The sequence below is a fragment of the Eleutherodactylus coqui genome, chromosome 2 (assembly GCF_035609145.1).
Source record: "Eleutherodactylus coqui strain aEleCoq1 chromosome 2, aEleCoq1.hap1, whole genome shotgun sequence".
In the NCBI taxonomy this organism is placed as follows: Eukaryota; Metazoa; Chordata; class Amphibia; order Anura; family Eleutherodactylidae; genus Eleutherodactylus; species Eleutherodactylus coqui.
Window position 1 is genome coordinate 116,491,434 of NC_089838.1, and position 25,548 is coordinate 116,516,981.

Consider the following 25,548-nt stretch of genomic DNA (forward strand, 5'->3'; position numbering starts at 1 on the left):
CTCCATTTTGCCCTCCAGAAGTTTACCAATGCAGCCAAAGCCCCAAATTGCATGGGAATACAGCCACATATCTGGGGAACACTGCTGCTCACAAAAATTTGTAAAAATAGTGTATAGTGATGTGGGGATCACTCGCAGCAGAGGGGTGTAACTGAAAACTAAAGAAGACCCACATAAGGCCTCCTAGATCAAACATTGTGCCAAGTAAGACAGCAGTTGTGCTGATTGTTTTAAAAAGCAATTCATACATTTTACAACGAAAAATTTTGAAACGTGATCACAACACTCAAGCACGGGCCTACTCCAAGGAACAGCTGTAGAGCTGCCAAAAAGTGTGCTATGCAAGACGATAGGTGTGCTTCTTATGTTAAAACTAATGTCATAAATTTTACAAGGACAAATTCTGCCAGGTGAACACAACGCTAAAGCAGGGGCCTCCTAGTCTTCCTTCACCTCCAAGGAAAAGCAGTAGAGTAGCTGACTATGGTATTTATTCAGATTTTCCAGTTTTCAGCATCTAGTTCTGAGTCTGGTATTGTCTATGCTGTCAGTGTAATACAGATGTAGCCAAATTTAACATCACTGTGATAATTTTTTCAACAAGTTGTCTTAAAATAATAATAATCTTTATTTATATAGCGCCAACATATTCCGCAGTGCTTACAAGACAAGGGGAATAGAAACGAAACAACGGTTACATGAAGTAATCAATTGATGGAAACAGTGGGGGTGAGGGTCTTGCTCCAATGAGCTTACATACTACAGATAATGGGGTGATACAGAAGGTAAAGGGTCTGGAGATGTGCACGGTATGGCGAGGTGGAGAGTGTCATATGCTATACACACAGACAATGGTCAAATTGAGCCATATAGGGGCCGAATCGCTATGACTGCAGGGGCTGTTGATGGCAGCTAGCAGGGATTGCAATCAGTAGGACAGGGAGCATGTTGTCAGGTGGACTAAAGAGGGGTTTGATTAGGTTGAATTGATTGAATGTGGTATGCCTCCCTGAAGAGGTGCGTTTTTAGAGCACGCCTGAAGTTGTGTGAGTCAGAGATTGCCCGGATAGTTTTGAGTAGCGAGTTCCAGAGGACTGGTGCTAATCTGGAGAAGTCTTAGAGGCGGGAATAAGAGGTTCAAGTTAAAGGGGTGCTTAATCTGACTTTGTTAGCGGAGCGCAGAGCGCAAGCTGGGTGGTTGATTAAGATGAGTGAAGCAATGTACGGCGGGGTGCTGCTGTGAAGAGCTTTGTGGATGAAGGTAATAAGTTTAAATGGAATTCTGTATTTAATGGGCAGCCAGTGCAGTGACCGGCACAGGGCAGAGGCGTCCGAGTAGTGGCTGGACAGGAAGATGAGCCTGGCTGCAGCATTCAGGATGGATTGGAGAGGGGAGAGTCTGGCATGAGGGAGGCTGATCTTATCTTAAAGGGGTTGTACCAAGATTGACTTTTATCACCTATCTATGTTATAGGTAATAAAAGTCTGATTGATCAGTGTCTCACCACTGAAACCCCCACTGATTCTAAAAATGGGGGTCTCATGTTCCCTCTCCTCCCCACTACAGGGGGATGTGGGGTGAACTTGCAGTGAGGAGTAGACTGAATGGAGCTGTGATTGAGCATGCATTAATTTCAGTGGGACTGACGGAGATAGCCAAGTGCTTGTACTCAACTATTTCCATCAGCCACATTGAGATGAATGCAGCAGTGTCAAGCATGTGTGACTGCCACACAATCAATATCCATGTCACTGTGTGGGTGCAAAGGACCCCCATTCTCATGATTAGTGGAGATCTCAGACATTTGGATAGGTGATAAAACTCAATCTTGGTATAACCCCTTAATGCCATTATAAAGCTGATCTTAACACAACAAACCCAAACTCTAAGTGTTATACAGAGCTTTTATGGCTCTCAGAAAGTGTTGTACACCAGTGTTCCGAACTAGTGTTGAGTGAACTAAACTAGTAGAACCCTATTTTGAGTAGAACTTTGCAAAAAGTGTGTTTGGGTTTATGCCGAACCAAACTTTTACCAAAGTTCAACCCAACACAGGGTTCTACTGGTTCGGTTCGCTCAACACTATTCATGAGCATGTTAACTTAATCAACATTGAAAAAGTAGGGGAGGGGGTAGGTGCATAAAAACAACACTAATACAAAACATGATATATACAGTATTTAATAGAAATACAAGTCCTAAAATGCATACCATTTAGTGACCAAGTGTCCAAGTTCAATATCTATTATGCCTCATGGGTAAGTAAAATCCTACACAAGCACCACTTCTTAGAGGTTTGTTAATTTTTTCTATATACAATTTTCTTAGCTCCTGGTATCATCTTGTATGATGAGAAATTAAATCCTTTGATGCACTGAGCATATATCTCTTTTGCGTACTGCTTGCATATGGTGTTATACTTGTTTATGGTGTTTTGACTGAATACAATGTAACCATATGCAAATATCTGAACTGTAACCATATGCTGGCACAACTTGCTGGTTCTTAAGCCATACTTATAATATCCTTTGTGTAACCACGTGGTATCTGTTTTACTGTCTTTAAAAAGGCTAGCGGAGATTATATTACCAAACTTCTGCTTTTTAGCTATAAAACAGCACTCCTAGTGCAGTAAAATCCCTGTAAAAAGTGTCCTGGCACGGAAGAGGTACATAGTATCTGTTCACAATGTTTTTCATCTGAATGAAATTATTACTGTAGCATGTAGAAAAAGTGTTAATCTCATAATTGCTTTTTTATGTTCTCCTACAGGGAGATTATTAATCACATGGTGAGAATGACAGGTTGAGGCACATAGCAAGATACTACCCACTGCGAGATAAACAGGCCTCATCCCTTCCTGTGGGTGCATCAACAGTAAAGGTTAAATCTGGGAGCACAGTAGAATCCAAATCTATACTGAGAGTGAAGAATGTGAGAACTATGGTTGATATATTTGACAAATACTGGTATAAGAGAAACACTACCCTCTCCAAATACGTAGGGTGTCATATACATAATTCCCATATCCTTTAAAGCTACCATAGGGAGAATTGCCTATATTGAATATATCATTTTCTTCCAACCAGGACGCATAGAGGTTGGTCAAAGAGGGTGAAAACTTTGCTCCAATTTAGGAACTTTGTGTCTTTAAAAAGAAGTCCTTGTAAAACACAAAATAATTAAGGGTAAGTAAAAAATCTGTAACTCTGACAATGTATACTTTAAAAATGCTCATATAACGACTACATCTGGTACCACAATGGGTGAGAGCTATGAGAGCTTTGTCGTGATGAATTGATGTGCATTAGGAAGTGATCGACTTCACCTTGCTTATCTCCTCATTATCCAATAACCAATATCCAAGAAGACTCTTTGACACTTTTCAGTCCCTGCTCAGCCCTAAAATACTACCCCCTATGAGGGATCTCAGTGGTGAAGTCTGGTGGCTTATTTCAAAGACAAAATTAACAACATCAGGTGGGAAATAACTTCCAAGTCCCCAACTAGCTTTGATCTCCTTCTCTCCTGTACCTCCTCTTGTCCATTCTCAGTATTTGACCCAACAACAGAAGGCTCCTCTCTTCTTCTTGCCCTACTACTTGCATTAATTACCCTATTCCCTTTTAGGCCCATTTACACACAAAGACAATCATTCAAACGATTGAAAAATTGACAGTTTTAGCGATCGTTTTGCATAAAGTGTTAATTGACACTAATGTCCATTAGTACATCATCAGCTTCATTAGGAGGTAAAAGGGCTTCAGGGGGCTGTTTGCAGATCACAGCATGTGGTTTGAGCTCTGCACACAGCTCCATTGTTCTTGCAAGGGCTGTTGACTGAATACAATGTAATCTCCGACTCCCGTGCAGAACACAGCATGTGATCCTTAAAATTGTCGTTCAGCCCAAGAGTGAATGATGGTAGCATTTACATGCAATGATCATCACTCATATGCCATCATTTGTATGAATTTTGAGCGATAATTGTTGCGTGTAAATGGGCCTTTAGTCCCTCTCCCCAGCTGTCATTAATCACCTCACAACAATATTCAATCTGTCTTTTCTGGTTCCTTTCCCTCCTCCTTGAAGCATGCTGTCATATCCCCATTGCTAAAAAAAATCAATCTTCTGACTTGTCCTATGCTGACAACTACCGACCTGCCTGTAATTTCCACTTTATCTACAAAGTCCTGGAATGTCTGGTCTACGCTCACCTAATAAGATATCTCTCAGATAACTCTCTTCTTGATCCCTTACAGTCTAATTTTCACTCTATACATTCTACAGAAACCACTCTCACCAAAGTGTCAAACAATGTCCTGACAGCTAAATTGAATGGCAAACACTGTCTACCTATTCTTCTGGATCTCTCTGCTGCATTTGACACTAGTAGATCACCAACTCCTCAGCATCCTCTGCACTATTGACCTAAAGGATACTGCACACTCCTAGTTTTCCTTCCATGTCTAACCACCCGTTCAGTGTCTTATTTGATGGCTGTACTTCTTCTACTCTTCCTCTTGCTGTTGGAGTTCCTTATGGTTCATTTCTTGCCTTCTTTTCTACATGGCCCCATTGGACAAACTATCAGTACATTTTGGTTTTGATATTAACTCTATGCTGATGATAACTAATTATATACTTCTTCCCATGACATCAAACCCTGCTACTACAAAACACCAGTGATTGTCTATCACCTGTCTCTAACATTATGTCGTCTCACTAGCTAAAACTTAACCTCTTATCAACTGAACTTCTTGTGTTTCCGCCATCTACTAACCAATCTAAACACAATATCTCCATCTCAGTTCGTGGTACCACCACAACTCCTTGGCAGCAAGCCCGCTGTCTCAGAGTCATATTTGATTCTGACCTTTCCTTCACTTCCCATATTCAGTCACTTGCTCGCTCATGTCAACTGCACCTCAAAAACAACTCACAAATCCACCCTTTCCTGCAAACCGCTGCTGATGAGGCTTCCCCTTCCTAAACTCACCCCTCTCCAATCCATTCCAAATGCATCAGCAAGACTCTTTATTTTTTTCAAGATGCTACACTGATGGCTCCACAATTTGCCAGTCACTGCACAGGTTGTCCGTCAAATACAGAATACAATTTCAACTCATCACTCTCATCCACAAAGTTTTCTACAGTACTGCACCACCCTATATCTCCTCCATCATCTCTATCTACCACCTTAACCGTGCTCTTTGCACTGCTAATGACCTTAGACTAAATTCCTCTCTAATCCTACTCCCACATCCAAGATGTTTCTCGAGTTGCACCTTTTCTCTGGAATGTGCTACCCCAGTGTTAGGTTGTGCTCATGGGACGCGTAGTTCTATGTTTTTCCAGGAGCACACCTTCACAGGTGTGGGATCTTTTGACCTGGCTGGGTGTGGAGTTCAACAGCCAGCCAATCCCCACTGGTCTGCTGCACATATATACCAGCCTCTCTGGCTAGAGGATGCTTGTTTCCTCATTTCTCTTGTGTTTGTATCCATGCATGTTTCTAGGTATGGTGTGAACAGCGACATGTTCTGTGGGTCTATGCAGATGTCCAGACATGGTGTATAAATTCCCTGGAGTATGGTGTGAATTGTGTCCTGTGTGCTTGGATCGTTTACCATCTAGGACGAGTTAGGTCCTTAGGTTCCAAATTATGGAACCAGCGCGTTCCAGTTTGGACACAACACCCAGACAATCAGTATAATTCCAAATACCCACAACTTTAAGTATTTCATAAAAACACATGTTTTTAGTTATGCCTATCAGATTCCCTTATCTAAACTCTTCTCCATCTACCCTGCCCCTACACTCTCTCTGGGAAACCTGACCCCCTTCTTCTCACTGCGCCCCCCCCCCACATCCCACTACACCTCTTATCTGCTAATTCACAAACCCAATTGGTGATCCACTCACACAGCTTTATAGTACCCTATGTGCATATTTCCTTATAGTCTGTAATTTCTTGTGAGCAGGACCCTCACCATTGTTGTTCAAGCTTTGCATCAGTTTAATACTGTATGTCATGACCCATTTTGTGTATGTCTCCACAATATATTGGCACTATACAATTAGGCATCGATTCCAACGTGCCAATGGCCTTAAGGACCTTTATAGTATTGTCAATAAAACTAGGGATTGCGAATGATCATTCACCAAGGTACAGTTCAAAAGAGAGCCAATGCCACCTATAATTGTTCTTAATGGTGGACGAAACATATCCTATGTAATGCTATTACCGTAGGTCAGCATGCACCAGAATTTTGAAAGTTTTTAGAATCTTGTTTAATCGATAGCACTAAACTCTAGTTGATCTCTGGATGTGGATATGGATTTTATTCAGTACTACCAATGTATGGCTATGGTTTAGCTATAGTTTGCCGTTTACAGCTTTGTGGACAATGACCAGTAAGCTAAAAAAGATGGCAGCACATAATTTTTTTCCGACATTGTAACAACTCCATGTTAACATAAAACTATACAACCTTTAAAGCCTAAGAGCCCATTCACTATAAATCTAGCAATGAGCAGCATCATTTTAATATTCTATTGTTGGCAAACTATATATTATGTGTACAAACTACTGTGCAAAAAAATTATGAGTAAATGCATTTTAATTTAAAAATAATGAAGTGCAATTGTTGGGTAAAAATAAACGTTTTCTTGTGCATGTAGGGAATCATAAAATGCAATCTTTTCCTTTATCTTGGCTCCAGTGTAAAGTACAATTTTATAGGGAATGGGACCAAAACGTTAGGCCAAGAAAAATTAATTTATATCAAAACTACGTCAATTTTTTAAAATAAAGAAATTGGATATAAGAAGTATTTCTTCACTGCCAACTAGTTTTCCAACCTTATTGCAAGTAGTTTTATAATTACTATATTGGGTTTCCGAGCAATTCCTAAAAACCTTTTTGGAACTTAAAAAAGATATAAAAATAACTCATTCAGTATGTGTCAAGGAACATACATATGGCCTTCACTACTAATTCACATTTATCTTATTCACTCATGTGGTATGCTTGAATAACATGGAACCCAAAAAAGCTTAGTGATTTTTGATAGTAGTGCTAAACCATTTTGGTTTTAACTGAAGTCTCCAAAATGTCATAGTTTTGGTACCCTACAATGTACAGTCATACATGATCTTTAATCATTTAGGGACTGTGAAAAGTGAATTGTAGCCAAAGAAGATAAAAATAGATAATTCTGACTACAGATTAGCGAGCATACTCAGTAAGGACAGATACTCGAGCGAGTATCGTACTTACCGAGTACCTGCCTGCTCGCCCGCAAAGGTTCGGGTGCCGGCGGGGGGCGGGGAGCAGCAGGGGAGAGCAGGGGGGAACGGGAGGGAGATCTCTTTCCCTCTCTCTCCCCCCACTGTCTCCTGCTCACTCCCGCAACACAGCGCTCACCCCCACCGCCACCCGGATCTTTGCAGGCGAGCAGGCAGGTACTCGGTAAGGACGATACTCGCTCGAGTATCTGTCCTTACCGAGTATGCTCGCTCATCTCTAATTCTGACTAATATATGATTGTGTGCTGTTTACAGATTAATGTCTGTCAATGGCTTGTCATAGAACATTTCTGTGGGAATAATATGATAAACTGCAGAGATTCACCCCACTTCTCAGTTTTACCAGATTCCTATAATCATGACTAAAACAAATACTTTTCTGAATTGATAGGTAGTTTGGACAGCACCTCTGTAGATGGAGACAAATTGATTGTAGCCATTTTCTCGTGTATCATGAGGTTTGTGGTGGCTATCTAAGAAGGTGCAAACAAAGGTGCTCATAGCAGGTGTTACCCTGTCCCAAAGGGCATTCAAGGAGAGCTAGAGCCAGGAGAGATTCTGGAAGAACTAAGAGTAACCTAGTTTCAAATAGAGAGAAATTAAAGTGAAAAAAGGACTCTTAAGCTCAGGTATCCCAGAAAAGAACACCAAATAGACACCATGAATGAGATGAATGTCTCAGGAAAAGAGGGTGACCTCCATTTGTGATAAATGGGAATTAAAAGTTGTAAATCCTCAGTACTGAAGTAAGTGGGTATTTTATTAATTGTACTGTCTGCAGCATATGCAGCATAATGATGGACGATGAGCTGATCACTGATCGTTCAGTGTAAATAGCAACTGTTCAGTTTCGAATGGCCACTATGTTAAATCAATGGAGAGGGGCGGGGGAGAGCAAGGAGAGAAATATCCTGCAGCCTCCCTGCTGGCCGCTCTGTGAGCGAGCCAGCAATACTAGCTCCGGTGCAACAGCATGGGAGCGAATGTATGAGGGGACGACTGTCGGGCATCGTTTGCCAGACATTCGTCCAGTCTAAATGGACCCTAAGAGTGAATATGCACATGTTCTATATAAATGGAGAGTGAACACTCAGAATCATTTGCTCTGGTGAGCCAAGGAACTTTATTTTGATATTGAGGAGTAGCTCCTAAACACTTTTAAAGGTAATATCATCCTTGAACTCCATTTTGCAGATTATATTTATAATGATTCTAGATAAAACTACGTGAATAACTGTGTAAATATAGGATATTAATTATATTCTTCGTTACTGCATTAAGGCTTATGTTGGTTGTTACTAGAAACAGTGAGTTACATAGACGAAAATTATGGGCTCATAGGAACTGGGGAGTTGAGTCTGGGGATATCATTCTCTTACTCCTCTCCAATTCTATTCCCCCACTGTCCTCCTGCAAATGTACTAATTCTTGTATACAGCAGACTATCCTAGTGTGTGCTCACAGTTATAAGACTTTTCCTCTTCAGTATGAGCTTGCATAAGAAGAAGATGTGGCTTTGCAGGTAGACAATGGGGAAATGGGGAAGAGAGTGAGTGTAAGAGCCTCGTGTGGTGCAGAGTGTTAAGGCAGCAGAAATGCAGTCCTAAGCTCTCACTCACGATCTGAAGGTTGCAAGTTCAATCACCGTGTGGTTTAAATAGCTGGCTCAAGGTTGGCTCAGCCTTCCACCCTTCTGAAGTTAGTGCAATGAGTACTCAGCCTGGTGGGGGGGTAATAAATAAAAAACTACCTGAAAGCGCTGCATAATAAGTTGGCGCTATACAAATAACAAGATTTATTTGCTTATTATTTATTCCCAAACTTAGCACTCCAACTCCTCTAAGCTCATAACATTAGTCTATGTGGTTCGTAAAAGCTGACAGAGTCCCTTTAAATCTACAGCTCATTTATGCAACTATAATTCAGAGGGATAGTTAGTTATTCATCATCACATTGCTGTACAATGTCTGGTATAAAGATGACACTTGTTAGAGTTCTGTGCTAACACTGAGTCAGCAAGGAATCTCGGGCTTTCATGTCTGGAGCCTAAAGAATTTGTCTGCAGCTTTAGACTAAAACGGCTGTAACTCAGTATTCATACAAAATAAGTAATACCATGCACTGTATTTACAAAGTTATCTAACTTGAAGATAGACATGTGCTTAAAACTGTCACAGTGGTTGTATAAGGTGTGGCCAGGGCCCACTGCAACAAAATGTGATATATGCTATAGGATGTTTACAGGATGAAAATGGTGAATTGGTTAAAAATGATGTTAAGAAGGCCAAAATTTCAGTTTTGTATCTGTTTTCTCACAGAAAGTAAATATAACATCAGCTGATCTGTGCTATTGAAGAAATAAAAGAATGCAGGCTATCTATAAGCAGAGATATGGTCATGGAACATTTAGCTAACTTACATGGATTCAAGTTTCCAGCTCCAGATGATGGGTTAATGAGGGAAATATTGTAAATATAGTATATCTTGATTTTAGTAAAGCATTTGACAAAGTATCTCATACCATCCTTATTTTAAAAAAATAACCAAACATGGGATTGACAAGGCAACTGTTGCGTGGATTCATAACTCACTGAGTGATTGACTTAAGTAGTGGTCATAAATGGCTGCAAATCCAATTGGAAGAATGTGTCAAGTGGGGTACCACAAGGCTCTATCCTGGGCCCAGTGTTGTTCAACATTTTTATAAATGATTTAGATGAGAGAATTAAGGGGAAACTGATCAAACTGAACGATGACACAAAGCTAGGAGGGATAGCTTACACTAGAGAAGAGAGAGGATTAAAAAAGAACTAGACAAGTTTGAACAATGGGCAGCAGAATCATATTTAACAAGGAGAAATGCAAAGTCCTGCAAGAAAAATGAAACCTATGCATACAGAATGGGAGGATTGGAGATAAGCAGAAGCACATGTGAAAGACTTGGGTATAGTAATAGACCACAGACTGAACATGAGTCACCATTGTGATGCAGCAGCAAAAAAGGCAAACACAATTCTGGGATGTATTATGTGAAGCCAGGAGCATAGCTGAAGGCTCAGGGGCCCGGGTTAAAGAGTTCAGCAAAACAAATTTACATACATGATCTAGCCCCTTGGCATAAGCTTTCCAAACATGACTCATTTCCTGGACTACGTGAAAATATGTTTGTAGCCCCTTAAACTATGTGCATGTTTTTTGTTGTATTTTTGAACCACAATTAAAAATCACAATGGAAGTCTTCAAGCAGAGGGTTCTTACTCCTACTTTGCATTGCTACTCCATCTACATTTACAGTTTTAGTAAATACTCCCATTCCTCATATAATAATGATTTGGCATTGTGCCATCCCTCTTTTTTTTGTTTCTTCTAGAAATGCATGAATAAATTGACAACTGTGAGTTACTATAACCTTATTAAAGGGATGTCTACACAGTCTGGCACTGGCAGCATTGATATGACAGAGTCATCCCCAACTGGTAACACCTGGTTGTCAATATATTCATAACTTTCTAGTAGGAATAAGAGAGGCATCCCTTGCAATGTCTAATTGTATGGCTGCAGTGACTGATTTTAGAGGGCTGTTAGGGCTAAATACAGCAACTTCATGCAAACTAACAACACACAGTTGCCTTAATATAGAGATACAATCAAATGTCTGTCTAGTATCACTTTAATTAAAAACTGAAGCCTTAACAATTTATGAGCAATTCTGCAAGACTCCTTACTCCATACCAGTCCTCACAAAAGTTCTCACATTCCAGGAAAGAATGACAACATGAAAAATTATTTGAAATGTTCCCTGGAAAGTACTTAAGAGGAACTTAATTCTTGTTGCCTCAATGTTTTTGATATATGGTCATGAATTACAGCAGAATTACAACATGTACAAAGAGAATTGTAACACTGGGTTCACTTTATTCGTGTTTCCTTCCAACATGTGGAATATTGAGCCCCTTCCACCAGAACACTCACTATGCAAGTCACTTGCTGATACATACAGTAATATTATAACAGCAAATGATTTTAATTAAAACACTGTGTGGTCTCTGTCAACTGTATGATTTGGCTCAGTGATTAAAATGGCTAATCAAAAATTGCAAAGCAATTAATTATGTCAGACCAGGGTAAAAGACCAGATGCAAAATTTTCTGTCCAATAGCTCATCATTATTTGCCAGAAGTCAAGTAATTCTAGGGTTTTTATTGGTATTTTAGGTCTAGGGAAAAGTAAAAGTACTCCATGTGCCAAGAATCATTTTCAAACTTGCCAAGTGCTTCTTTAGATGAATTTTGCCAATGAGAGACTAAACAATGCGTTAAATCTGAATAAAACTGACAGTAGTTTAAATAACCATGTCAAGTAATCATTCTGTGCAGTATTTTCCACTCAATTTACCATCTCATTGGAAGAGATTTCATCTGGTATACCAGCCCAATTTTTGATAGAAAAAGTACCCAAAGCATACCCTTTGTGAACAGATACATTTATATCCCCAACACCAGAACTACGTATTATATATATATATATATATATATATATATATATATATATATATATATATATATATGTAGGTAGTTGAAGCTTACTGAACACAGTAGAAGATTTATGTGGATTCTAGTTTTGCAGTTTTACTGCTATCAAAAGTCTAACACTATTCTGTCTTGTTAAATAGCAGAATCCTGCTAAATTTGTTTTTATCATGGCAATCAATGTATAGCAACATTTTTGCTTACATACACTACCGTTCAAAAGTTTGGGGTCACATTGAAATATCCTTATTTTTGAAGGAAAAGCACTGTACTTTTCAATGAAGATAACTTTAAACTAGTCCTAACTTTAAACAAATGCACTCTATACATTGCTAATGTGGTAAATGACTATTCTAGCTGCAAATGCCTGTTTTTTTGTGCAAAATCTACAAAGGTGAATAGAGGCCCATTTCCAGCAACTATCACTCCAGTGTTCTAATGGTACAATGTGTTTGCTCATTGGCTCAGAAGGCTAATTGATGATTAGAAAACCCTTGTGCAATCATGTTCACACATCTGAAAACAGTCTAGCTCGTTACAGAAGCTACAAAACTGACCTTCCTGTGAGCAGATTGAGTTTCTGGAGCATCACATTTGTGGGGTCAATTAAACGCTCAAAATGGCCAGAAAAAGAGAACTTTCATCTGAAACTCGACAGTCTATTCTTGTTCTTAGAAATGAAGGCCATTCCATGCGAGAAATTGCTAAGAAATTGAAGATTTCCTACAACGGTGTGTACTACTCCCTTCAGAGGACAGCACAAACAGGCTCTAACCAGAGTAGAAAAAGAAGTGGGAGGCCGCGTTGCACAACTAAGCAAGAAGATAAGCACATTAGAGTCTCTAGTTTGAGAAACAGATGCCTCACAGGTACCCAACTGGCATCTTCATTAAATAGTACCCGCAAAACACCAGTGTCAACATCTACAGTGAAGAGACGGCTGCGGGATTTTGGGCTTCAGGGCAGAGTGGCAAAGAAAAAGCCATATCTGAGACTGGCCAATAAAAGAAAAAGATTAAGATGGGCAAAAGAACACAGACATTGGACAGAGGAAGACTGGAAAAAAGTGTTGTGGACGGATGAATCCAAGTTTGAGGTGTTTGGATCACAAAGAAGAACGTTTGTGAGACGCAGAACAAATGAAAAGATGCTGGAAGAATGCCTGACGCCATCTGTTAAGCATGGTGGAGGTAATGTGATGGTCTGGGGTTGCTTTGGTGCTGGTAAGGTGGGAGATTTGTACAGGGTAAAAGGGATTCTGAATAAGGAAGGCTATCACTCCATTTTGCATCGCCATGCCATACCCAGTGGACAGCGCTTGATTGGAACCAATTTCATCCTACAACAGGACAATGACCCTAAACACACCTCCAAATTGTGCAAGAACTATTTACAGCAGAAGCAGGCAGCTGGTATTCTATCGGTAATGGAGTGGCCAGCGCAGTCACCAGATCTGAACCCCATTGAGCTGTTGTGGGAGCAGCTTGACCGTATGGTACGCCAGAAGTGCCCATCCAACCAATCCAACTTGTGGGAGATGCTTCTAGAAGCGTGGGGTGCAATTTCTCAAGCTTACCTCAACAAATTAACAGCTAGAATGTCAAAGGTGTGCAATGCTGTAATTGCTGCAAAAGGAGGATTCTTTGAAGAAAGCAAAGTTTGATGTAAAAACAATGTTATTTCAAATACAAATCATTATTTCTAACCTTGTCAATGTCTTGGCTCTATTTTCTATTCATTTCACAACGCATGGTGGTGAATAAGTGTGACTTTTCATGGAAAACACAAAATTGTTTGGGTGACCCCAAACTTTTGAACGGTAGTGTATGTACTTGTGTTTGAGTTCATTAAAGAAAAAAGGCAATAAAGAACTTCCCGCTGCAAACGAATGGATCGTTCAAATAAGTGGGAAATATTTGTAACTACCTTCCACTCTACATTTTTACAAATATAAAGGATGTAGTCATCAATACTGATCCATCACTTTATCTCATTACTGATGTCCTATATTTCAGTTTCAATCAATCCCATGATGAATCATCCCAACCTTAGTTAATATTTTGTCTACAGGGGGAACAATTGAATTAGCATTACCTTCTACATTCACTTAAATAAGATACAGACCATAAGTATACAACCAGGAGGATGAGCTGTAATCTCCTCTATTATAACTGTGTGACCATCATCAGTAACTGTGACAGTAGTGCCTTTTTTACCTTCAACACAGTTTCAATAGTTGATCTATGTAACAGTATCACACAAACTCAGAAAGTGACTATAAAATGAATCCATAACCCCAAGAAGATCTGGTCAGAATTGAGACCATGACCATCTAAGTAAAAAGAGGCCAGAAGATTTAGACAGAAAGAAACAACTAACCATAGTAACACTAGCTCACTTGTATATACTAGGGGGTAGCTACATCATGAATGAATTAAAAAAATGGAGTGGCCCTTTAATTGCATAAGCTGTAAGTGGGATGTTTACCCCAAGTAGATTCCATAGTTAAATGTTATTGTAGATAGAGTGTATTTGTAGAGATGATGTAACATGCGCCTTATCTTGTAAATGCACCTTTAAAAAAGATATTTATCTGTCTCCCCTCAGGAAGGAGGGGAGTATAGGAGAGGTTTTGTGGCTGAATTATCTTTTTTTATTCATTCAAGAAGTCACTATAAATAAGATAGTTCTTATCTCTTTTACTGTATGTGTCCTGTCAGCTCAGCAATGTGGAGGCTGGAGGGAAAGATGGTGGATGAGTGTCAAAACGAATCACTCTGTGCTCTGATTTTTAGAGGAGTATGATGACGAATGATGATTGCTGTGAAGACTGCTGATAGTTTGTAACTGGGCAGTTGGGAAGTTGTGATAGTCTTTGCTGTGGCCTGTATGGACCTTTTGTGATTTGTTCCTGAATCCGGACACAGTAACCATGATTTTGGTGTGTAGCACCAGCTACCATGCTGGCTTGGGGAGAGTGTATCTGATGGACTAATCTAAGAGCATGTTTGGTCCCCTAGGGTGGTCCCTGTGAAGATATAAATGATGAAGAGTGCAAGAGATTGAACAAAATCTCAGCAGAGGTTGGCCTGCAGTCATAAGATACAATTAAAGCCCTTGATGCTGTAGGGGGTTAATTTAGTTGCTAGGCTATCAAAATACGAATAAATAGTTTAAATACAAAATGTGTTCTGGTTAGGGAAACAGGTGGTTGAGAATAGACTTCTCTGAAGCTTCAAGGTCTCTCTTATCTAGTGAACAAGAACATCCTGTGTCCTAAACTAACAAGATGTACTGTCTCCTTTTTCTTTACAATAGCTCATTAAGAAGGAATGTATCCTTGCCATTATTTGCTGACCACAAGACAAGTCCTTCCTGCCTGGGCGGTGGTCTATGGTCTTTATAATCCAGTGTATTTCCTTCAATAAACTAGAAGCCATTTTGATCACACTGTCTGGTCAGCGTGTCTTCTCCGAGCGCTCATTGATTGCTTATACCAATTTGGACCTAGGCAACATTAGCATCTGGTCCCCCTTGGAAGGACCCCCGACAGTTACTTGGCGCCAGAACGTGGGGCGGAGTTTATTCTTTACCTGCAGCCGATATCTGACGATGCCAACTGCCAACACCACGGGACCAGGATCACGGGACCCCAGACTCCAAAAATCACCGGTGAAAGGTAGGCCCTTGTCTTGCCACTTCGATTCTGGGCTTGCCTGATTTTTGGGCTCATCGTTGACAGAAGGTTAGTCGCTGCATGTATTTATAAGAATACTCCTCCATATTTTAACGTATGTGTTCATAAAACTGTAATAGACGGAAGAACTCATACCCTGTTGTTTTATGCCATGTTGCCTGAGGAAATTCTTGAAGTTTCTGTACTGATTGTTTGTATCACGTTGGCAATTATCTGTTTTTGTTGGCTTTGTTATAATATCACCAAAAGTTCCCTGAGAGGCAAGTGGGGGCTCCCCTTACCCTTCGAAGTAATCTGTGGGATTACTGGAAGTCGCTGTAAAACTATTCCGGGACAAGGACGACTGTGTGTCCTCCTATAACGTACTGTGTGAAAATAGTGTCCTGTTTACTTCGTGAAGAATAGTGGGCATATTCAGATGGGGGCAGGAATAAGAGAGAGGGAAGGGGAAGATATCAGTAAATGTGGTCTCCCCTCAACCCTCCGAAGTAATCTGTGTGATTGCTGGAAGATTTTACCCCCATTGAGATAATAGGAGTGAGGGAAGGGGAGGATATCGGTAGGTAAGCCTATACGATATCAGAGACGCCGGTTACAGACAATATGAGAAACGTCCAAGGCAAGGAGTAGGCCTATATGGGAACAGCTAGAGAAATAGCAAAGGTCAGACAAAGCAATTTAGCCGTGGGGAAAGAATGTAGCGAATTGTTGAGAAAAGCAGGTGTTTTAAAATTCTGGGAATCTTCAACTAGCAAGTTTGGGAAAGATTCAGAGATAGTAAAGGTTAAAAGTATGTTAGATAGATAGATTGAGGCAAGTGTAGATACGGCAGTTATCAGAGAAAGGGAATTCTTTTATAGTTTGTGTTCCTTTGGGACATAAAGCAAGTTCATGCAGAATCTGTGGATAATTATGTGACAAATAACCATTATAGTTTGTCTTGTATGTTATGTACTCTAATCTTTGTTGTACGTCTTAGTCTTCTTTGTCCTTTTTTTTATGTGTTTAACTATTCCCCTGCCGTCTGTTTGATAGTCTGTGCAGAGAAATATACCTCTTATAATTACTAGGGGTTAATGTTGTTAGAGTCTGAATGTTCTGGCTGCTTTCCAAAAATCTGTTTCATAAGAGAGGTAAAATTCAAAGTCGTAGAAGAAAGACAGACGTTGAATATATTATGTGAATTATATGGTTTTAAAAATAAAATATATATATATATATATAGGAATAAATAGAGGGTTAATGCTTGATTTGTGAAAAGCCGCAGCTGCAAGTCGCCCCCCCCCCTTGTCTCTGAAGGGAGGGGGGGGGGGGGGGTACAGTGAGGAGGAATAGAGTTTAGTGAGATTTGCAGAGAAGGAATGTGTGCTTCTCAAGGCCAAAGATTAGAGCGGAGAACCCTAGAGGAGACAGTAGCCTTGTTTGCTTGAACAGAATTGGATGCATTTGTTTGCAAGATGAGGACAGTTGCACCATACGCGTTACGTCCTGTGTGAACTCTTACTAACATTTGAATGAGACTTGACCGCATGAACGGATGAGAGTTAATGACCCGTGCTCAGACTGTAATGAATGTAAAATGTGTGATGTAGGTGTTGTGTGCTGATGAGGTGTTAGTCAGCCACTCACCGCATGTAGGCGCTGTGTGCTGATAATTTGGAAGCCTGCCAACAAGCCACAATTATACTGTCTATGAGAGAATGTTCTGTAGAAGAAACGCGCAAACGGCCATACCTGTACTTATACCTGCTGCCAGACTCTGCACCTTTCTGGGCCTTGTTTCATACTGCCGCCCATGGGTCCACTCTGTTTCCTCTCTTATGCAACTACTCATTTCTCACCCTTTTACACTTTATCCTTTATTCTTTTCTGTACTGAATTCTCTGGCCATATGACAACAGTCTTGACACAAAAGCGCAGGGGACAACCACGGCCACTTGGATACTACTCCATGAGGCTGTATCCAGTGGCTTGAGGAGCTCCCTCATGTGTTTGTGCGGTGGCAGCAGTACAGGCAATGGTTGACAAATCTTCGGAGTTGGTATTGAACTACCCCCTAGTGGTCCTCACCCCCCTATGACACCCGGAGCATACAAGTGCAACCCAAGCACTTATTTCTGGCCCGTCAAATCCAGCTACAATGTGCTCTTGTCATTCTTTTCACTGTTGCTACTACCTTGAACTCGGTTACTCTTCCAATTAAGTACCCTAGTTCAAAGGGGGGAGGGGGGGAGGGAAGACATAGGTGATCTAGGTATTGCAGGTCAGCTATTTTTTTAATTTAAAAAAAAATAAAAATTTTTTTTCTTTTCCTTCTCGCAACAAGGTTATGATCTATTTGAAATAGAATACCAGCCTGATTGTCTAGCAGTAATCGGTGCAAGGGGTTTCAGAAGTGCCAATTCAGCTGGCAGAAACTGAACCGCTTGAGGTAATGTTTAAAGGGCCAGCCAGACTGTCAGTAATTGTTTGCATTTATTTTCAGAGCAAAGCAGTACTGTTGGACAGTGCTGCCATAAGGGGCACAGAATAGCCCAAAACCAGTTCACCAGATTCATGAAGCTGGTATTAGACGCCTGGCCAATTCCCGAGGGCACCGCCCTCTTGTAATATGTTGATGACTTACTTTTTGTGTGTTTCTGACCCAAATAGTTGCCTCAATGCATCACTAAGCCTTTTGTGTTTCCTCCATCAGAGTAGAATGGCTGCAAAGCTAGCAAGGCAAATTTCAGTTCTGCAAATCTCACGTAGTGTTCCTGGGCCACTGCCTAGGTCCAGGTACTAAACACCTGACGCCGGAGCGCACGAAGGTGGTAAGTGACATGCAACTTCCCACCTCCCATGCTCAGTTGCGTATCTTTTTGGGACTGGACTCATACTGGCGGTCGTGGACACGCTCTGCCTCCATGACCATGCAGCCTCTGTACGACTGTTTGGGTTCACGGCCATTTGCCCTGACCCCGCAGGGAAAGTACAGATAACCAGTGCACCCGCACTGGAGCTGCCAGACTATGACAAACCTTTCCAGATGTACGTCACTGAGATGGCGGGACACGCCACCACTGTACTGACACAAATGCATGGTGACAAAAAACCGACCTGTAGCATACTACAGTGCCCATCTTGACGCGGTGGCTAGAGGGTCTCTATCATGCGTCCGAGCAGTTCTAGCAGTCCAGGCACTACTGGACAAAAGTTCTGACGTTGTCCTAGATCACACCATGGTGATCTACACCCCACATGATATACATGGTATCCTGACTCAGGTAAGCCGTAGACATCCCTCTCTTGCCAGACAGATACAATGAAACTCGCAGTGCATTCCTCCTCGAACATCTCAAGCCAAAGGTGCACCACCTTGAATCTAGCCACCTTACTTCCATTAGGTGACGTAGATTCAAAATGGGGGAGTAAGTACAGGGGATCAGTTATTTTACAACTCCCTGACTGACAAACAGCAGGCATTTGACATCGGAAACCAGCATGACTGTGTGGCCCTCATGGCCCAGGAAACGGCTGGGTTTGCGCATGTCACAGACAAGCCCCTGCAGAACCCCAGTTTGAGCTGTTTGTGGATGGATCTAGATACCTAAATGACGAGGGAAGGTTTGTAACACGTTTTGCAGTGGTCACACAACAAGATGTCCTAAAAGCAGAATGCCTCCGCATGTCTCAGGACAAGAAGCGTAATTGCAGGCCCTCACTGAAGCGTGTAGAGTGGTAGAAGGTAAGACGGCAAACATTTACACTGACTCCCGGTATGCATTTGGCATAGCTCATGATTACGGCCCAACATGGAAGGCCAGACAGTTTTCTTTTACCTCAGTAGGACAGCCAATTAAGAATGGTGCAGCGGTGCAGAGTCTCACGGAGGCCCTACTCACTTCTACCTGACAAAGTGGAAAGCTCACACCAATTCCTACACCAGAGAGACAAGAGGCAACACCATCACAGACCACACAGCAAAGGCAGTGGCCCTCAAGCCATGGAACAAAAGAAGAAAAGAAGAATTTAACAATAACTTTGGACTTTGACTAAACTTTGTACTTTGATAAAAACTTTGGACTTTGATAAAAACTTTGACTCTGATATGCTAAAGACTTTACAGTTACAAGCCAGCAAGGAAGAAAAAGACAAATGGACTAAATATGGGAGCAGCAGAAATGGGACGGCGTATGGTGAACAGTCAGCAGAACTGCCTACAGAGGTCCCTGTCCCCCATGATGGCCCAGCTGATGCACGGAAAGACACACCTATCAAAAACAGCAATGACGTCGACACTGAACAAGAATGGGTGACACCTGGGTTCTCTGTAGCTGCTGCATCATCATCTGTCCAATTTTGCATGATCTTTGCCGTAAGCAACAGGGCAGAAGTAAATTTGCCACATAACACTTGCCTAGACCACTCTACCCATTTCAGGGATTGCAAATTGACTACACTCAGCTCCCACTTGTTGGGAAGTATGAATATGTGCTTGTTGTTGTTGATTTCTTTTCAGGTTGGAGACCTACCCTGTTACCAAAGTAAATAAGCAGGTAACTGCACAGAAGCTCATGAATGAGGTAATCCGCAGATACGGGGTACTAGAGACAATTGAGAGTGACAGAGGTACACATTTTACAGGTAAAGTGATGCGAGAGGTGATGTCAGCCCTTGGAGTGGAACAAGCGTTTCACACCCCATACCACCCGCAGAGTTTAGACAAAGTTAAAAGATTAAATGGTACGCTTAAGTTAAAAGAAGTGTTGTTTGGCTCTATGCCAAGATTGGAGCTGTATCATCCACAGGCCCTACAGCAGGGCTATGACATAGTAGCCGGATATGTAAAGCACCTGTGTGACCAACTAACAGTAACCCAGAATCTAGTCTTTTTCTCCCATTCCAGACCCAGACAACCTAGGGGGATCTCACTCCCTACAACCTGGAGATTGGGTGGTCGTAAAGAGGCGTGTCCGGAAATCCCTAGGGCCCAGACTCAAGGGGCCCTATCAAGTCCTGCTGACCACACCTACTTCAGTAAAGTTGAAGGAACTGTTGCTTGTCTTGAGACTAATGGGGCTTTTCACGCCCTACTTTGCCCCCCCCCCCCCCATGAGAAGGAAAAATGAAGGACATTTTGTTTATTGATGGACTTTTGGACTCCTCACTCCATGCTTCACCCTTATTAGAGGGTGCAAAAAGACAATGCCCAGAACCACTTTGTTAGACACCACCAAATACTGGTAGATGGACTGAACACCTCACAGGTGTAAGACTTTTGGACTTGTACACACACCTGGTGCCACTAGTTTTCCTAGTTTTCCTTTCTTGGCTGTTCCTGTTCCGTCAAAAGAACTGTTTGCATGGACAAATAAAAACTCAGAAACCAGAGATAGCTGGTGGGGTAACACATTTAGTCTTTGACCCCTGCCAATTGGTTTTCTGGTCTAGGAGGTTGGTTCATGGGGATTCTACAGAGTATATTACAAATTGTGATGATTCTATTATCCATATATATAGCTGTAAAAATAGTAATCTCATGTGTTAACAAATGTAGTGAGAAGGCTTTTGCTAAACTCTAACCTAGATGGACTTTGGGACCACCACATGACTTTAGGGAATCAGGCAGGAACCGGCACCACTCGGGTGGAGTGCCTCGCATGATGGTGGACCCTATGTCCAGAATGGGGAATATGTAGGGGGTTAATTTAGTTGCTAGGCTATCAAAATACGAATAAATAGTTTAAATACAAAATGTGTTCTGGTTTGGGAAACAGGTGGTTGAGAATGGACTTCTCTGAAGCTTCAAGGTCTCTCTTATCTAGTGAACAAGAACATCCTGTGTCCTAAACTAACAAGATGTACTGTCTCCTTTTTTATTTACAATAGCTCATTAAGAAGGAATGTATCCTTGCCATTATTTGCTGACCACAAGACAAGTCCTTCCTGCCTGGGCGGTGGTCTATAGTCTTCATAATCCAGTGTATTTCCTTCAATAAACTAGAAGCCATTTTGATCACACTGTCTGGTCAGCGTGTCTTCTCCGAGCGCTCGTTGATTGCTTATACCAATTTGGACCTAGGCAACATTAGCATCTGGTCCCCCTTGGAAGGACCCCCGACAATGCCTACTGAGATTTATGAGGCCTGGCAAAGTTTGAGAGTGTGAGCTGAAGAAATATCTAGAGTTTTCTGTCCAAAGGAGATACTGCCAGGGTAAGTGGCGTACACTAGTGGCGTACTGTATTTCCTGTACGTACCTCAAAATAATGCCATATAGCAAACTAAGCAAAAACAGAATTATATATAGTCTATATAAAATCCGCAATGCACTGAAGCCGCAATCATTGAACCACGATAGAGCAAGGGATCACTGTACTGTTATTTGCTATAGCATAAGACTGCGTTAGTAAGAAGAGTTTATTACATAATTGAGAGACAACTTGATTGTGCAAAGTCTGGCAAGCAGATACAGTGTTACCAAAGATTACCAAAATCCATGATAGCAGAACATTCGAAACTATGTTGCAATGTTCTGCATGTTTTGTTAGCTGCTCTGACTGCAAAAAGTACAGTATAATGCAGACATGACCGTAAATCAATCTCGTTCACGGAGCACATGTATTGCACTGAAGCACGTGGAATTGCGCATACAGGCATGCAGTCGTCTGAATAAGCCCTAAATAAACTTGCGCTGAAGATTTTAAATCCGCAGCATGTTAATTTATGCTGTAGATTTTCACAGAGGATCTCACTCCTTCAAATAATGGGGTGAAAACTATGTTAAATCTGTACCTACGTCTGCATCATTTCATACAGATTTGGTGCAGATTTTCAGCTGCGAATTTGCCGCAGATTATTTTATCCTAAATTTGCAATATGTGAACATACTCATAAGGGAAACTTAAAAAGCACGAGTTGCATGTGACTTTTGGAGTTATGTTTGCATATATCTGATTATACACAACTGTTGCATATAAATGATTGGTGGCGACTAACCTAACGTGAAATGATTATATTTTCTCTAGTGAATATTTACATGTTTTTTTTAGCTTGTAGATAGGCATTTTATTTCTTGCATTATTGCCGTCAGTGCTGATTTACAGGTTTAGAGCACAAGGTAAAGCTGAATGCAGTATATAAAGGGTGTCATGTTTTTGTATACAGAAATCAGAGGCACACATAGAAAGCATGTTTCAGTGCAGTCAGGGGCGTAACTATAGAGGGTGCAGGGGATGCGGTTACACCCAGGCCCAGGAATCTTAGGGGGCTCATAAGGTCTCTCTTCTCCATATAGGGAGCCCAGTACTATGAATAAAACATAAAACATTATAGTTGGGGGCCCTGTTACAGGTCTTGCATTGGGGCCCAGAAGCTTCAAGTTATGTCTCTGTGCAGCATGGTTTAGGTATGGGTACGGGTACAGATACAGATAGGGGGGGGGGGGCAGCTACCTTTTTGCATCAGGGCTCCTAAACCTTTAGTTACGCCCCTGAGTGCAGTATTATATGATCTAGAGCTGACAATATCATGTGAGGCTACTTCTTATAATACAGGTAAGTTACTGACTGATCTGAAAGACTTGACTATAATGTGTTTCATCATTTTAATATATCTGTTCCTGGAGTCACAGCTTTGGCAGGCCCAGCTTAATATATCCCATTAAATGACATCATTCTCCAAAATGAATTTGGTTATTAAGAAATATTATTTGGCACATGAATATTTTTTTCTTCTAAATTACCCTAGTTGGCAGACATGTTCTTGTTCAGCAATGGAAATGTCATTGATGCGACCTACAGTATTATATGTATAAACGTTTTTGCCCTGGCACTCACACCAATACACTTTTTCTTATCTCGAATTAAACTTTTCACATATCTCTGTGAGTTCTATATCTCGATTTATGACTTGTGATGTGTATGCCATGTTGACCTCTTTACTAATTGAAGCATAGATGTAGACTTCATGCATGATAACGTAACAATGACCTCTGCAGTCCATTTTTCTGGGCAGACATATTCAAGAAGTTTAAAAAAGACAAATGGAATACACTCAGTCCATTAATGTGGACTCATATTGGGGCTTAGACCAATTCCCTACCCCTTTGTATGCTAACAATGCACTTCTTTTGAAGAGGGGAATCCTTCACAGGCTGTCATAACCCATTAGCAGTGCTGGGTCCCCAGTCTCTAAGTGCCACATAACAGCTGCCTTCAAATTCTTTGTAGGTCCACTCCAGTCAAATTGAATATAAGGCCAAACTTATATATTGTCACATAGTTAGCAATTCAAATTTAGCAGAAATGATTTTTCATATACTGCCAGTGACAATTCACTTATAGGCGCAATAGGCAGGGAGGGGCTACGAATAAATATACATATAAACAGACTGAACTTCTATATAAACTCTGGGTATTCATATATGCATTCGATACTAGCTGTAAAGAGGGACATCCAGGGAGGGACACGGATAAGAATACAAAGTTTAGTACTTGCTGCATCCTTCAGTTCTCTGATTACTAACAAGTAGTAATTAAGTGCCAACATTTATTGAACTAGTCTAGATGAAAAAGAAACATGGTTCACTTCAAAGTACTGACCGATCGATGAATATGCTAAGCAACCAATTATTAAAACAGTTCTATCATCTGAGTCTGTGTTGACACATATTCTAAGATCAAGAACCGTCATGGCTTGAAACACATGAAGTTTTCTGCTTGACCATTTGGACTTTATGTGAACATTGAATAGCTGCCATATTTTTAATTACATGAAAGCACAGTAATGATGGAATCTTCTTGTAAGAACGATTAACCTACTCAACAATGAATAACAGTAATAGCCCTCTCCTCCAAAGAAAACCAAGGCACGAATCCCCCTAAATCTCATACACCTCAACTGTCTTCCTCCTCCTGATAACAGACATTATAGGAATGTCTTCCACATGACCTCTTTCTGTATAATTCAAAATCAGACTTGTCATCTGAGCTGTCAGATTTTTGAAGTGCTAATGCAGAAAAAATAAATCCATAATCCACTGTTGCAAAAAAAATTCAATGCGATGAAAACATTTTCCATAAACAGATGTGTAACTAAAATTCCCAGAAACCACAAAAATTGCTCAGAACAAGCTGCACTGATACATTTGTTCTGTATGTATATTTTCTCAAAGAGCCTCTCTGTGAGTATATATGTATACAACATTCTGTTTACCAGTATATACAATATACGCAAGACACATTTCCATTTTAAAGAATTCATGATTTCCTGTTGTGTTGGCTATATTATAACTTACTTCACCTGAAAGAATAGTTCCTCTATTAAGACTGTCATCATTTGTACTAAACTATTACAAAATTGGGGAATAACAGTCTTGTTACATATTAACAATACGCTTTGCTAAAACATGGAAACAAATGGAATAGTTTAGCATCATTTTTCATTTAGCTGATTTCTGCTAGGAAGCTGACATTGAAGTTAGTCTTGTGGAAGCAAAAAGGTTGTATAGTATATGAAACTTTTCAAACTTGGAACGGTTTCTTATTAAAAAAAGGTTTCATGATTCAACATGTTATAAAAATAAAGCCAGAAATACAGAAACAGGTAGCCAATGGCCTCAATATCGTAGAGGAAGCAAATACTTTGCAGCCCATTAAAAATTGAGGCCCAACTCAAGTTGAACCTAAACCCAAGCAGTTGACGTGAACCTTTTTGGATCTTTCTTTTTTCTCAACAACCACCGCAAATATAAAAAAAGGGAAAAACCCTTCCCTGATAAACCCTATTCTCTTCTACAAAGGATAGGAAGGAAGTCGTGCTGAGTAAACTTTTGAAAAGTTGACAGTTTGACCGATTCATTGAATTCTTATAAAAAGTTTGTTTTGGTGTGAATTAGTTTGAACTGAAGCAGAAGTTCACGAAAATTCTAAAACCAAACCAGTAGAACCCTGATTTGCGTGTAAGTTAGCTAAAAGTTCATTTCGGCACAAACCTGAACTGAGCTTTTAGCAAAGATCTTCCTGAAAC

General features: G+C 40.7%; 1 protein-coding gene across 1 annotated transcript in view; it reads right to left on the reverse strand.

Moving 5' to 3' along the window:
- Positions 1-25,548, reverse strand: part of IGF1 (insulin like growth factor 1) — an 86,053-nt gene that overhangs the window by 55,193 nt on the left and 5,312 nt on the right. The window lies entirely within an intron of this gene.